At 45.1% G+C, this 12,463-nt stretch overlaps 1 protein-coding gene across 19 annotated transcripts in view; it reads right to left on the reverse strand.

Moving 5' to 3' along the window:
* Positions 1-12,463, reverse strand: part of LOC138958726 (tensin-3-like) — a 321,810-nt gene that overhangs the window by 34,840 nt on the left and 274,507 nt on the right. The window lies entirely within an intron of this gene.

Consider the following 12,463-nt stretch of genomic DNA (forward strand, 5'->3'; position numbering starts at 1 on the left):
CAGCAATAGCGCCCATTTTCCAAGACATTTGTATACGCTGGAACCTTTCGCAGGTCTGCTTTCAGAAAAAGCAAAGTGGTGTGGGGGCATCTTGAAGAATAGCCCAGGATGATGAAGTCAAAAACGAGGAAGAGCTAAACACTTTAAGGTTCTGGGGGAATAATATATCTGATCGAGGAGACAGGCAGACGTATACATTTACTTTGCCGATAGTGCACTGCCTTGACACGGAGTAACAGGTAGGCTAAACAAACAACATGGCCACTCTGGCATGCTTCCAGTGAGAAAATATCTGCCTCACATTCCTGCATCGGAACCTACCTGCTCACTTATAAAAAATGCATGTTATGAAGATTTTCACTTCTGGAAAGATATATGTCGTTGAAAAATTGGTTTTCACCGACTCTCCCTCCCACCTCTAAAATGGGTGCAAAACACTCATGTGGCCGTTTCGACTTCATAAGTAAATAGGAATTTGGTTAGTTTGAATGATGACTTTTTGTTCTCCTTTATTTTTGAGAAGGAGGGGGCAATTGATGGGGTTTGGGGAAACTAAGTGTTCCACAAAACTTCATGACACTGTACTTTTGCATGACAAGGTTAGAGGCCTGGGAGGCAACACCTGCATAGTCTGCGTGTTTTTTGTTTTGTTTTTTCACGCAGCTACACTGGGCTTGCACTGCACATTTAGAAGGACTTATCTGTAGATAAGTGGAGCCAGTCAGTACATGTCAGTATCTGCAGAAGATGTACGTGACAGGCATTTATGATCTACTGCCACGACTCGCTGCACCTTGATCACACTTCCATATATTTCTGATGCGATATATCATATGACAGCGTGTTAAACAGCATAATGTCTTTCCAGCCATTCACTGAAGGTAGGACAAGAAAAAAAATAAAGAACTGTTTTGCCTTCATAAAAAAGGACAGCAACGTTTCTTTTCTTGCTTGACGGTCGAATATTGCTACAGCTATTAAGAAATCGACAAGAGCCTTTTAGATTGCGTGTACGCGGAACCTGCACGCCCACGCTATTACGTCAAGAGTTGGACACATGGTTTATCTTTGACCCAGCTATCAAGCACACACTAAGTAAACTGTTTCAGACACACTGCCAACATGTATCAATAAGTCTATTCATCTCGGCCAGAAACACTCTTCATCACAGACTGTAAACAGAACGCTCCAAAAATGTAAACCGTCTATGTAATTATGTGTAAAATACAAAATAAACCGTGAGGGAGGATACTGAGTCTCACCAGGTAACAGTTTGTTTGTTTGCTTAACGCCCAGTCCACCACGAAGGGTGATATCAGGGCGGTGCTGCTTTGACATTTAACGTGCGCCACACACAAGACAGAAGTCGCAGCACAGGCTTCATGTCTCACCCAGTCACATTATTCTGACACCGGACCAACCAGTCCTAGCACTAACCCCATAATGCCAGACGCCAGGCGGAGCAGCCACTAGATTGCCAATGTTAAAGTCTTAGGTATGACCCGGCCGGGGTTCGAACCCACGACCTCCCGCTCACTGGGCGGACGCCTTACCACTAGGCCACCGTGTTGCGGTCAGGTAACAGTTAAGCAAAAGCCTAAATTTAAGCTATTTCATAGAAAATGCAGTGTAAACTGTGAGAGAAGGATAATCAATCTCAGTGAGTACACAAACACGTTGCTATTCAGCACAGGTTACATGCAAAGCGACCGGCACGGTTGGCCTAGTGGTAAGGCGTCCGCCCCGTGATCGGGAGGTCGTGGGTTCGAACCCCGGCCGGCACGTCATACCTAAGACTTTAAAATTGGCAATCTAGTGGCTGCTCCGCCTGGCGTCTGGCATTATGGGGTTAGTGCTAGGACTGGTTGGTCCGGTGTCAGATTAATGTGACTGGGTGAGACAATGATGAAGCCTGTGCTGCGACTTCTGTCTTGTGTGTGGCGCACGTTATATATCATAACTCAGCCATCGCTAAATGTCAGCATGGTAGTAACACAATTATCTGAATATCACAGCATCAAGTCTTGATGTACGATGATAGCACCGTAAGGTCGAGTTCATGTCTACTCTGCGAGTAGAGTAGACCCGGAAATGTTACCTTCAAAGGAAAGAGAGAAATGACTGGAGATGGAAAGAACGGAAGACCTCAGCAAACGGATAGTGCATGGTGGTAGCAGGGCTAAAGAAAGATCTATCTTGGGGTTACTTATACACGTATATGTATACTCCTGTCTTGGGAAATTGTGCTAGTGGCATCGTGTAAGACTATTCGAATAAAAAATGTCCACTTGTCATAAAGCAACAATTCAAATACCATGATTCTGTGGCAGGTCCCTATCTGGTCGAAGTCACACACATAATTACCGTCTGCTAAGAGAATAGCGCACCCACGAAAAAGACCAACAAAACCGTGGCAAAGAAGACATTCTAGCCAAAGTACTAAAGTGTGGACGTGCGTTTGGAAGTTTTAGATCATTTAAAAAGATTACAATCTTTAGTAGTGTATGTGGCTAGAGTAAGATGTTCGTTCCAGACAGCTACAACAGAGGGAGAGAACAGGCCGACATAGTATCGACGCAAGCATGTACGTTTCTCAGCATGACTAATCCGAATCCTGAAGCACCTCACTCTGACTGCTGAGAAGACGCCATTTCCACAAATATGGCCGTTCTTTCGCCATCATACAACCACCAACCCGTGCCACACCCCGCTAGAATCTACATAGACACGACCTGACATTTTGCTTCTCTTGTTGTGCCACAGAACAATGAAGGTTAGCCTGGCTGGGGGTGCAAAGGAGATGGAGAGTGTGGGAGGAGAGAGCGGGAGAATGAGGCGCGTGTGTGTGGGGGGCAAACGGCGTCTAGGGTTTGCTCCCCAGACAGGTGGCAAATGACACACACGTGTCGGTCCTCCGAGGTCATAATCACACCCACGCGTGCAGCACGTGCCCGCAATTCTATCCGTGTGTGGGTGGGTGTGTGTGTGTGTGCGTATGTGAATGTGTGTGTATGTGTGTGTGTGTGTGTGTGTTGTTCCCAAGGGAATTTACTACATGTATATGCAAAACAAACACACACCGCATCTGTTACGAATTGGGTATAAATAAATCTGGTACCCAGGCGCCTGCATGCGGCTTTTGTGTCGTCATGAATGCAAGTTGTGCAGCACATGATAACACACGTTTACACAGCCTCTAACTGATAACCAACTGTGAAACAAATAATTATGTCAATTGCAATATACTTCACCAAGGGGTTAGTCTGGCAACTGTACTAACACTACTTCTCCAATAGCTCGAGCATTTTAGCTTCATCATCAAATGTCCACATCTATTGCGTCTGCCATACAATACTAAGCAACTTAGAAAAGCGGTCATTTCCAATCACTGAGTTCTAGTGCGTCAATGATCGATGGCCGATGCCAGGCTAAAACTGTGACTTCACCATGGAACTCACAGTTGTTAGGACAGAAAGTCAGGTACTGAAGACTGGGGCGCTGCAATGATTCTTCGGGAGCATTGGACATTTTTCAGCGAGGCTCTGGCACCGACGGACAACCAAATAATTATAAACCCAGCGGAGCGCCTGTGCCGCAATGATTACACCTGAGGGTTGAAGAATTTCAAGAGGGAAGCTGGCACCGGCGAGGGGAGGAGATTTATCAGGGCTGACGATAAGCCCAGCGACCTAAACGGTGGTTACGTGAGAGGTGAGTAACGTTTCCGCTGATGTTGCACCACAACCGTGACTCAATGAGCTGTGACTCTGACTCGCCACTGCGAGGTGTGAAATTGAGAGACACGACTGATACGTGTGCCATGCCACTGACTGCGCCGTTTGCTTCAAGCCACAGGTGTGCATTTGAGTCACCCTGTTGACTGTGTTTGTGATTCAAATTTGACTGCGAAATACATTGTGCGTACTTGTGCGCAAATGTCTGGGGCATTGCAAATGGAAAAAGAAACGATACCCAACTGAAACCGAACTGAAAGCTGTACAGTTTTAAAATGTGGTTTATGAAGCTCAGCTAGAGGACTGAACAGGTACTTTAAACTCTCTTTCCTTGGTTACTCAAATATGTTACAGCTACAGCTAATGCAATGGTTTACTGCGCAACCAAAATGATTCCGTGCTTAGAATGATTCTGATAAATGCAACAATCTTCTTTTGACCTCAGCCTGGGCGAACACTATGGCTACAATGTCCGAGTGGAATGCCCGTGCTCAGTCCAAAGCAAAGCGGTATTGCCTATTGGTCCAAACCTCTGCACCAAACCCTACGTGTGTGGTCTGGACTCTCAGTTAGCATTCGTTTTATTAGCAGAAATAAATAGTTTTAGAGTCGAGTCAGAAGGTTTTCATGTCAGGATTTCCAAGGTAAGGCAAGCTGTTCATTTGTTAGCATCTACTCTCTCCTTCTCTATCACTGCAGCTAACAATTCTAATATCACGCCAGGTTTGTATGTCGGCGATGGACCGCACCAGTAACGTACCTGAAAAGTAGCGAAAAGTTGTAGAACCAACAGTACTCCAAGCTAGCTGTACAGATATCCCAGCTTCAAACCGAACACTCGTAGGAGCAGTAGTAAATCACCGAGCATCCAAAAACAGGAAACTTATAGTGTCCAGAATAATAATCCCAACACAGCGGGTGCGGCGGTACGAAGAGAAACCAATCCTCACACACACACAAGAAGAAAAGACAAGAGAAAAAAGTTCCAGGAGTTTAGTTCCAGACTGGCAGCAACGGCACCAGATCTCGCATCACACACACACACACACACGGACAGGTACAGGTAGGTAGTTTCCCCCGAAAAAGCGGAACACGGCACACAACACCCCTCTCTACGTCAGCTGAGCATCAGGAAGAAGCGCTAGTCACTATGGCAGCGACTGGCACAGCATTCCTGCTTTGAAGCACACGGCAACCTCCGAAACTTCTAACCCCCCCCCCCAACTCCCCCTGTGCCTCCTCCCTTCCTTCCTCTCTCTCCCTCCCTCCCTCCATCTCTCTGAACTCTTGCTCAGTTCAGGACTGGAATTTCAGAGCCACAGAGGTAAACTCGGCTGCCTCAGTCGTGCCCGTGATTTAGACTGGCGCCTCAAGTTCCGAGTCTATTGGACACAGAGTAAAATCCGTTCCCGTGCAGCTATAACAAACCTGATGACAGGAAGAGAGGGAGGAAAAACAGGGAGGTATTGAATATACAATACACAACTTGCATGTACCCCACTTTTACGATAAAGCAGCAGCTGGCTGTGAAAGCGAGAACAAAGGCTTACAAGATGTTACAGCTGCAGTATCCAATGTTCCAGGCTTTTGGGCCCCGAAATAGGTCTCAGGGGGCAAAGGCACCGGAGATATGATCCGCAGGCCTTACTTTCTACCTACGCACCGCCTGATGACGAAACTTTCCACCACCGGCCAGAGCTCGCCGGTGAAGAGCAGCACTTAATCCCCTCTGTAATTCTCTCTCCTCGTTATGATTGGTGCTGACCAGGAATCCTAATAACCCATTACAGCCCATTAGCTTGCCAGAGCACTCCAGAGGTAGCGAAGAGTGATAAGATTAATATGGATCTCTGGCAGCCAGGGCAAACCTGACTCACTGATTGCATATTTAGACGGCCGTTTTGTGCTACAAGTTTTGATAGTGTCGGAACAACAACAACAACAACAACAACAACAACAACAACAACAACAACAACAACAACAACAACAACAACAACAACAACAAAAACAAGCCAGGCAGGCAGCAAGCAAACGTCGAAAGTTGATCAGAGCCTCTCGTTTTGTTAGGAGTCATAAGGCCACACCAATCATCGGAAACTTTTACCCCAAAAGAGATCTGGTAAGTGTATGATTATTAGCATTGGTCACTGAATAAATGACAAGGAACATTTAATTTGTTAGAATCCCAGTTTTTGCCCATGCAAAGCTTGTGCAACAAAGTAGGTCATTGTTAAATCTGTTACTACAAAGTAGGTCAAACCATACCGCCCAAACCACCATCCCATCATAGTCCATGACGTAAACACATTACAGAACGATGAATAAAGCAGACCAAAAAAGTCTTCATCGCAAGATACACTCTTCAAAAAAAGTTAAGGATCGGTTGAAAAAACGGATCTAATTATAAAAAAAATTCAAAAAATTAAACATCGACATAATAATTAAAAGATTAATGTGTTTGAATTAACAAATGAACAATAAGTCTTGACCTAGAATTTTGTTTGGCAGGCAGAGTTATTTCCCTTTGTGGGACTTCTCAAAAGCTTCTGCATTTTGGAAGAAAAAGGGTGTTTTTTATAGCCCCATGAAATTTACGGAACGCATGCCAGGGCAAAAGGTTGTGATGCACGTGCTACAACAGGGTCCTGGCTATGAACATCGCTCACCACCTTGTGTTTAAAGGTTGACACGCTGACACAATTATGCACAGTAGCAACATGCCCCCACGAAGAAAACTCAGCGATTTGGATAGAGGAAGGGCAATAGGATGGCTACAAGACGGTGTTGCTGCCAGGCAAGTGGCCCAGTGGCTTGCAGTGGCTCCCTCTGTCATCATCAGACTAAAACAGAGATTCCCAGCAACTGGAAGAGTGCAGGAGCGACAACGTTCTGGTCGGCCCAGAGTCACCACACAAAGAGAGGATCGCTTCATTCAGAGGCAGGCCATGCAACAAAAAATGGCTACGGCAAACAACATTAGGCAACGCCTACAAGCTACCGCCAACACTGTTGTTAGTGGTCAGACGATCCGAAACCGCTTACACAACTTTGGCTTGCGTGCAAGGCGTCCAGTCCGAGGAACAACCCTGACTGCTATAATCACCGAGCAGCTCGCCGAACCTGGTGCACTCCACATGTGAGGTGGCAACGTCAGCTGTGGGCTCAGGTGTTGTTTACAGATGAGTCCCGCTTTTGCTTGGAACCTGCTGATTGTCGCATCCGAGTGTGGAGACGTCGCGGAGAGCGCTTCGCAGAAGGCGCTGTTCTGGAACGACAGCGTTTTGGCGGAGGTTCTGTGATGGTCTAGGGAGGGATCAGCACACGTCTAAGGACACCTCTGTACCATGTAGTGGGCAACTTGACCGGTGTCCGCTACCAGAATGAGATCCTGCAACCCCTGATCGTTCCAGCCCTCCAAACGATCGGCCCTCGTGCGATTCTTCAGGATGACAACGCACCTCCCCATCGCTCTGCAGCTGTAAACACCTTCATCCAGCAGGCCAGGGTCAACAGGATGCTGTGGCCAGCCAACAGCCCGGACCTGAACCCCATAGAGCACATGTGGGACGAGCTTTGTCGTCGGGTACAGCAACATCACCCTCCTCCTGCCAATCTGGGTCAACTGCTGCAATGGCTCCAGCAGGAATGGAATGGAGTTCCCAGAGCATTCATATGCAACCTGATCCACTCCATGCGCCAACGATGTGTTGAATGCCTGGCACACAACGGAGGGCACACGCGTTATTGACACTGATTCACATTGTTGTGAATTCCATTTTCGAGGGTTGTCACGTTTGACACACTCTAGTTAAATTGTCATTACTCCTTGGTTGTTCAATTATATAATTTTTAAAAAATGAAAGAATTCGGTCTTGTCTGTTTTGTGTGGCGTGCTTGTAAAAAAGTGATCCTTAACTTTTTTGAAGAGTGTATAGAGACAGATGCAAGATGATAACACAGAGAGCAATCTGAGTGCCCAGAAAACTTCAAAAGAAAAAAAGCATATTAATCAACATTCCAGCCTTTATGAGCCATAAGCATAAGCAACCCCATTTGCAATCGTACAAACAAACCACCGAGCAACAACATGCTAATGGAATGGCAAACAACACGCTTGCCAACAACAATCAATCACTCCGTGAAGAAAAAGAAAACAAATTACACGCCGTTCCCTGCAACAAAAACGATAACTCTTGCAACACACCTTCGAGGCAAAAAGAGAAGAGAGACTAAAATAACCCTCCAAAATAACAAAATAATCCGAATAAGAAAGGAACACAGAAATTAGACCATCCACACCTGACCAAAAAGGCTAAGCACGAAGACAGGGAAGGAAAGAATGAATGCAGAAAGGTAGGAGGAAAAAGAAAGATCTAAATAGAACCGGATGGGATGTGTGGTGGAGAGGGAGAAGGTTGAACAAGGGGAGGGGGGAGGGGTCCAAGACAGGTGAGCCTAGCAGACCTAGTCAAAAAGATAAGAGGGAAAGAAATACAGGATGGGAGTAGGAGAAATACTGAAGAAAAAAAAGCGGGGCAAGCCATAAACGTTGATCGCTTGTAAGCTGATACAAAGTGTAACCTTAATATAAACAGGTGTAGAGCCACTTTTAAAACACTGCTGAACACGAACTAAACGTGAAAGGTTTAAAACACTGCTGAACGCGAACTAAACGTGAAAGGTTTACAAGGAACTTAGTCGATAAATATTGACAGGGGGCCGACAAATGGTTTAAATGTGAAATGTGTGTATATGGGTGTGGGTCTGAAACAAACAAACAAACAAACCATGTGAACCCCCCCGGGCCGCAGGCCTTCGATGTAGTGATTGAAAAAAAAGGATGTTCTCAAATGGTTCAATTCTCATTTGGTCTGATTCTCAAATGGTACCGGTATACTTCGCCCCCCCCCCCCCCCCTTTAAGTTGGTTGGGAGGGGGATTGGTAGAAAGAAAAGGAAGAGAAGGACAACATGGGTATCTAAAACTCAAGAGAAACGGAAGAGCAGGACACAAGTAGAACACGAGAAAATCCAGCGAAACAATTTCGTTAACTACATGACTTTTGTTGAAATCAAGCTAACATTTGTCACACTGACTCTAGGGTGCAACGACATATAACATCGTTCTGATGGTCTTCCCATTTCGGTGAAAATCTCATCAGCTCCTCGAATTAAGTGATGTGAACGAGGAAGCATCTCAGGTGTCGCTGAAAGCCAGGTAGAAGCCCCACCAAAAGTGTACCGAGCCTGAGTGTAGCAGTGATGTAGTGAGATACACTTCTCTACGGAACATGACTGTGCATCATACCTCAACCAGCAGCAACTCGAAAGAAACATTTTCACTCAGTTAGGATTCTGAGGCAGGGGGTGGGGGCGGGGTTGAGGCTTGCAGCACACCTGACAGAACGGGAATACCGTTCATAATGTATGACAAGCGAATGTAACTGACAAAACATTATAAGGGACAATTTTTAATGCAGGAGATTTTCAACATGACTGAGAAAGAGCTAGGCTCCCAAGTATCCCTCACACATTTGAGGCAATTTAAAAGGCGCAATGATTGACTTAACCGTTCCCCATACTCGCCTCGAAATGATTACTAATCCAGACATCAACGCACATCACCACACTTTTTGCTCTTGCACTAACTAAAAGCATCATCATTTCATTTCAAGCACCTCGCCAACCGCCCACGTGTCTTTTCGGCTTTTTGACTCAACTTACTCATCACAACACATCACTTCCTTTGCTGCTCTCGTTGTAAGTGAGGATCATCATTTTACTTCAAGCACCTGCGCCTCTCTCCTCTACTGCTCACGTGAATTTTAGCTTTTTGCGACTCAATTTAATGGCACCATCACCAACAGGAGTTCAGGAACTAGGATCATAATTTTATTTCAAGCACCTGTGCTACTCTTCTTATACCGCCCACGTATATTTTCGGCTTTTTGCACATCAACTTATAATCACCCAATGAGGGTCATAACAGGAGTTCAGGTTGCAGGATGTTTCAATCCCGCTGAGAGGTAATACACTGTGCACTGAGAACACTGCCATCGATCACGTCAGCACGAGCATTTATCGGGTCAAATCTGCACGTGCTCTCCGGCTGTATAATCTCTAGGCTGATTCCTCGTCTGTAATGGAACTCTGTCTCCCTGTTGGTGAGGTGGCAGTACTTTCAGGCGATACAAAATTAACAGAGTTGTCGATTTTTACTAGGATCATACAATAACAACAATAACAATAACAACACTTTATTGTCCATTAAAATGAATACATTAAAATAGAAAATTGACTTCGACACGTCTAACCTGCCTGTCAACGATTATGAAATGTATATCGAAATAAGAATTACAAGAACATTCAAAAGAAGCACATAAACCAGCATATAAAAAAACCCGTGTCGTGTGGCTTATTCCCCCATTATCTCAAACAGGCAAAGTGTCACGTTACAGATATCATGCCACGTGAAGGACACAGAGCAGCGTGTTTAAGTATTCATTTTATTTCAAGCGAATCTTCCTTTTTCAAAATTCCTCAATGTAATATCCCATGCAAACTGCATTTACTGTGGCAGGAAGGTTCCTTGCGCGGTGTGGTAAATACGAAGCAGAGGTACACAGTGACTGTTCAGACTCTGACCTTCAGCATTGCAAACAATAAACGGTACAGTGCACATGTGTTTTGTAGAATAGAAAGGTCACGCAAAAGGCTATGAAAGAATCAAAACCGACTGACCAAAACGGTTAGAACCTTGCAGAGGATAATAGCGTGCATATTCTGACCTTAGGAAACAACAAATCTCGACTGTCAAAAACTCTGTTTTGGAATGCGGATGTATCTCCCCCCTACAACGGAGTACGACTGCCTTAATGGCGAGCAAAACGGTCATACACGTAAACGCCTGCTCGTGCAAAACGCAAGTGTGCGTGTATGTTGCATCCCTGGACGGAGAAAAAGAAAAAGAAGAAGTGTTGCATTCCGCAAAACTGGGTATCCTTTTTACCCATCAAAATCGATAACGAAGTCGACTTTGCCAACGCCCGAAGACCATCATCTGTTATGCAAAGGATTGCTAAAAGATTACCGTAAATTTGACTTCAACTATACATGTACATAAACAATCAACAACGGCACTTCAGTCCGTCAGAAAAGTGCCAAAAATGTGTCATTTTTCTTGGCCTTATGCCTGCGAGAAACAGCGAAGTGCATGCCGATTACCATGTGTTTTCTGTCCAAAAACCCACACACAACAAGTACGTGCCTTCTCCATCCGTGCACCAAATGAAAGAAACAAAATAGCATCAGCGAGGAACGCAACCCTTCATTCTTTACACGATTCTTTTCCGAGCATGCAAAACCTCCAGCTTACACTACACTTGAACTTCCACCATGATGTTTCACCTGGCAAAGTCAACGAACCGGAATGTAACTTCCAGTGACATGACCATTTCTCCATTGCCGTTCCATTGCGGTGTTTCCGTCCATTGCATGGAAGCGGTTCCAGATTCGTGTGTGGGACAAGCAGGGAATGAGAGGTAAGAAGCCAAGTGCTAACAGCTGCTATCACTCACCCGTACTACATGTACCTTGGTCAGGTACACACCACATCTGGCGGGCCAGCAGAATAAAAAACCTTTGAAGAAAGAGGAGGAGGGAGTGAGTGTGTAGGTGTAGGTACGGGCCGACATGGGCCATGCCGATCAAGTTCCGCAAGTTTTGTTTTCCGGCTGATAGGAAGGTCATTGCCCTGGTTCAGTCACATTTGCCATAAAAACCGACTTACAAAAAAGAAGAGAAGTAAACAAAACTGCAGGTACACTCGACTTTTAATGCTATCCAGTAAAACAACAACACTATGATTGTTTGTGACGCAGAAAATAGTACAACCGCAAAGCAAGCTGTGCAGCTACCATGTACAACTCTCAATCAAAGTTAGGACAGAAATATCGATTTATTGTTGGCCTAACTCTAAATGGCTTTTCCAAAAAGGACAGGCACGACACCCCCGTTGAAGAAAAAGGTCATCCGACTCATAGATCCATCACCCTATGAAAAGACAACGCAAACAGCGTCGCAAACCAACCATATCGTTCCAAAAGCCATCCGTCCAAAACTGAACTGCATGGGCATTTCAAGTGTGTATCTCTCCAGTGCAGCAGCTATTTTCCAACCGAATTGTCTAGCCACCGATAAAACCAGCCACTTACCTTACTGTGAATAAATACCATAGCAGCCAACCCTCCAGCCAAGCAAACTAAGCAATTGACCGAAGAAGCATGCAAGCAACCACCCTGCCAAGGAACTAAACATGTTATCATCCATTATTCTGCTATTGTATCCATCCATACATTCTTCATTGCATCCACCCACTCATTCATCAAATCCACCAATCCAACCAAGGATATTGTTGTCATGTGACAAAAACTGTCTACACGCAATGAACTATAAACTGAAGTGTTCCACTTTTAACCCCCCTTTCTGTAACCAGTTTTGAACACAGAGGGGCATTGTACATAATGTCACAGGCAAAATGTGCACATGTGCTAAACACTAGTATTAGGTTGATAACAATAGTGTTTACCATGTGTGTTACTTTTTCTAGTAGAACTAGGTACTATGTCACACTGTGTCCACAACTGATTACAGAACGGGTAACAATGAAAATGCACTCACCAGAAAAGAAAAAAAAACCATCGGCAACACAAACAATCAATCGATTTCTTT

Source organism: Littorina saxatilis, linkage group LG2 (assembly GCF_037325665.1).
Source record: "Littorina saxatilis isolate snail1 linkage group LG2, US_GU_Lsax_2.0, whole genome shotgun sequence".
In the NCBI taxonomy this organism is placed as follows: domain Eukaryota; kingdom Metazoa; phylum Mollusca; class Gastropoda; order Littorinimorpha; family Littorinidae; genus Littorina; species Littorina saxatilis.